We start from the raw sequence: 3895 nt of genomic DNA, 5'->3' as shown, positions 1-3895 counted from the left end.
GCCGGCGGAGCCACGTCGGGAATGCCCCGGAGGTGCCGGGCAGATCCCTCGAAGTGTCCCAGGGAGGGGCGCTGCAGCTGGGTTTCCTCAGTCGAGAAGCTCTTCCATTCGTTTTTACACACACACACACCCGCCTTCTTTCAAACGGTCTGTATAGGCAGAAGGATKGGCAGGATACAGCTGGGGCGTACTGAATCCAGCTCCGCAGCAGTGCGTAACTGGGTCTATATGCCTGCTTGGCTAGCAATCCCCTTCTGGGAGCTCCTCTTGCGGGTATTTTATTTTCCTTTCTGTGTGTCACCATCAAGATGGGATAGGCATTACCATCAATTGGGGCTTGTGATGGGGCCATCAGAGTTAGTCAGAGTTCTCACTGGAATTTTGTGTGCTTTGGCAAATACCTGAAACTAGATGTTATTAAAGGCAACTTGCAAAAAATAAAAATAAAAGGAATATCTGGTATGTAAGACTGCAAAGGAAAAAGAACAAAATTTTTTGAGGCCTAGCATAATATGCTATATTATGGTATAATATGCATGGTATGTATAGCAACAATGCTATACATACTATAGTTTTCTACAGATCACCTTCCCTCCCTCCCCCCCGCCCCGATGTGGATAGAAACAAAATTAGTAGGGCCAAGAGAGCATATGAAGAACAGTAAAATATTGAATAATTCTCACACTTCTTCAGAAATAAGTCATGAAAAGACCAGTTGACATGAAAATCAGTACAAAAAGAGATAATAAACAATAAAAATGACAAAAATATTTCACAGAAATCAAATGAATATATACTTTTTTTTAACCCTTTCTTAGTCATTACTTCATACTGGAGGACCTTAGCAGACAGTTATTACTTTGAAATAAATAAGACTGAGGAGCTTTCGGAAGGCCATTTGTCAAAACAACACATACTGGAACAAACTGATTATTTTAGCTGATAGAAATTGCAAATACTGGATGTTTCTCATTTAACACTACACAACCAGCAGATACATTTTGTTTGTTCTTCTAAAAAAAAACTGATTAGGAAAGCATACTGGAAGGATAATTTGCTGTACTCAGACATACTGATGGCCTCTAAATTAACTGTAAGTACTCAAAAACAAGACTAAGATGTAATTGTGCATAGCACTGTGAAAACATCTTAATGCACAACGGCAATCAAAAAGCACTTGTAAGATATTCCATTGCTTAAGATGGGATGCTGACTAACAATGAAAATCCTACAATGTTGTTACATATGATCTGCTAGTTTACTGTCATGTGAGTACCAAGTTCAGATACTATTTGGAGGCTGTCAAAACATCACAGAAATCACATCTCAAACAGAGATATGTTAGAATGACAATAAATATCGTCAGACATATGGAAGAAATTAAAAACTGGGACTGATTAGTGCAAAGAATGGTACAAAGATGGATAAAATGAAGTGGTGATTCCTCAATCTTTGTTGACTCATGAGCAAGAATACTGGAGATGCAGCATGTTTAATATCATACTTTGCTCCCTCTGACAGTCTCGCTTTTAACTAATTTCCTGTGGCAGTGAGGAACATGAAAATGTCTCACAGGCAACAGGTTGCTATGAGCCATGCACTGGAGAGTACTTGGATAGAGGAATATGTGAAATTATTAATGTTACAGGGAAGGTTTATCAGGAAGTATCTGTACAGGGTTAGGTAACAGTATGGATAATATCGATGGATAATAATTATCTGTATGAGTAACAACTGTATCTGTCATTTACTGATAATTATTACAATAAAATATTTATAAAGGATGTTTCATGTTTCAAAACAAAAGCCAACCATTATGGAGATTAGGGCTGGAAAGAAATTTCCTCATAGGTTTATTATCTCATAATTGTCCATTATGGGGGTTCTTCTGACTTCCGCTAAGTCAAAAAGCAAATGGGTAAAGCAGGGTGTAATGGCTATCAGCTGATGCTGTATTCGAGACTAGGTGGTTTAACAATTAAAAATCTGAAGATACTTATTCAGTAGTGATTTTGTATCCAATGATGTCAATAGGAGCAGTACACAGAGATTAAACTTATGGTCCCAGGGGTGTCTTTTCTCGTTAAAAATGCAAAATTAAATGACAGCTTTGCATTTGAGGTGCACACAGTGTTCATGCCTTCAGCCCTCAGCATATAAAAGAGTTGGTTAAAGAAAGCTGAGTCAGACTTCATCTACTGGGGATGGTTACAGTATTTTTTAGGTATGTGCTTTTTTATAGGACTACCACACCCCCAATTTGTGGAGGGATTTTGATCAGTTGACCTATATGTCACAGATTCATTGACTCATTCATTTCCTTTCTTTAGACTTGATGCCAGATGCTGTTTGCTGTGGACTTGAACTCTGCAGCAGTGTTTTGGGCATGAAGCAGTTGCACATCCATTGATGATTTTTCGTAACCTGCACCACACATCCATTCTCATCTTTTTAGTCCCCAACTTTTAGGAGGAACTTCTGGTATGTTGAGAATTTATCTCATGAAGAAAAATCTTTTCCCTTTTGATTACTTACTCACATTTTCACATGTCATACTTGTAATTCCATGTAGAGAAATCTTTATTGCTGAATTTAATATTAACACAAAAGCCTGGGACCACAACACAGACAGATAAATACATACATAAACATTTTAAAGACAAGTACATAGAGAAGATGCTTTTACAGACAGGTAGCTTTTGATTAATAAATAGTATTTAGCCTAAAATTTACATACTAGCTTACTGGAACAAAGAAACATAAAAGTATCCCAAGTTGTATTAACTGTTTTTGTATATTATAAACAAAAATACTATACAGAACTAAGCAGAAATCATGCATTTACATTTTTTGTGCTCTAAAAATTGATAAAATGCATTATTATACTATTACATTTTTGATTTTAATTCCCTCTTAGTTTTATGCCTTATGATGGACCTTACTATTTAATTCATATCGTCAGTCTATACCAGCAGTTTTAAGAGCAAGTGACTATCAAAACAGATGAGAACAGATGCAGGAGACAACATCCCATGTGAAGCTAGAAGATGAGGTGTGATGCGCCTCTACCTAATGGACTACTGTGACTTTCCTGGAAGATTTCACAGCATTCCCAGACACCATTAATTTAATGTGGAGGTGGGAAAAGGCATGGAAACTTCGCAAAGATTTTATGAATCCACAGAAACTAGAGCTTTAATCATTAATGTTCATCAAATACTGTGTCATCCATCTGGAGGCTACTGAAGGCTGTATAAAGAGTTTTTGGGAGCGGGATTGAAGGCATGCTGGTCTGGCATTGGGAAGAGAGGTGGCAGCTAAACGTGTTGGCTGAACAAATGTCATGGCAGACTATAAAATGCAAGACATTAATGCCTTTAAATGACAGAATACTAGGTTCTTGTAAGCAAGGGAAGGCTCCTATTGGTTTTATTTGTTGTAATCACTAGTAAACATCTTTGTTTTCTTCTGTATATGGCAGAAACTATTCAAGCATATTTTTCAGGCTTACTGGCGTAAGAAGTTACCAGTGTCTAGCACGCTTCTACCCCCCCACATTTTAATTTCTGGCTGAAGGTGGAGAAGGCACACCTCCCCTCACATAAATGCTCACATTTCCCCCTGAATCGAAGTCAGCTCTTCCGTGAGGAGAACGCCAGGGCGCAACAAAAACGCATACTACGGATTATCAAAAGGAAGCAAAAGCAAATAAAGCGTGTAGCGTGGGAAAAAAAGAGAAGCAAAAAAACCAAAAAAACCCTGCTCTATCAAAAAAAAAAAAGATCTGCCCTACAGGACAAATAAATAAATATATAAAGAGGCTGCCGTTCCTCGCGGCCATTTGGTGTGCGGAGCCGCCCGCCCGTCTCCCCGGGGCGGCGGGCCGGCTGGACGG

Source organism: Apteryx rowi, unplaced genomic scaffold (assembly GCF_003343035.1).
Source record: "Apteryx rowi isolate R43461 unplaced genomic scaffold, aptRow1 scaffold_214, whole genome shotgun sequence".
Lineage (NCBI taxonomy): Eukaryota > Metazoa > Chordata > Aves > Apterygiformes > Apterygidae > Apteryx > Apteryx rowi.
The sequence above is the reverse complement of the archived record's forward strand: the minus strand, read 5'-3'. Positions refer to the sequence as shown.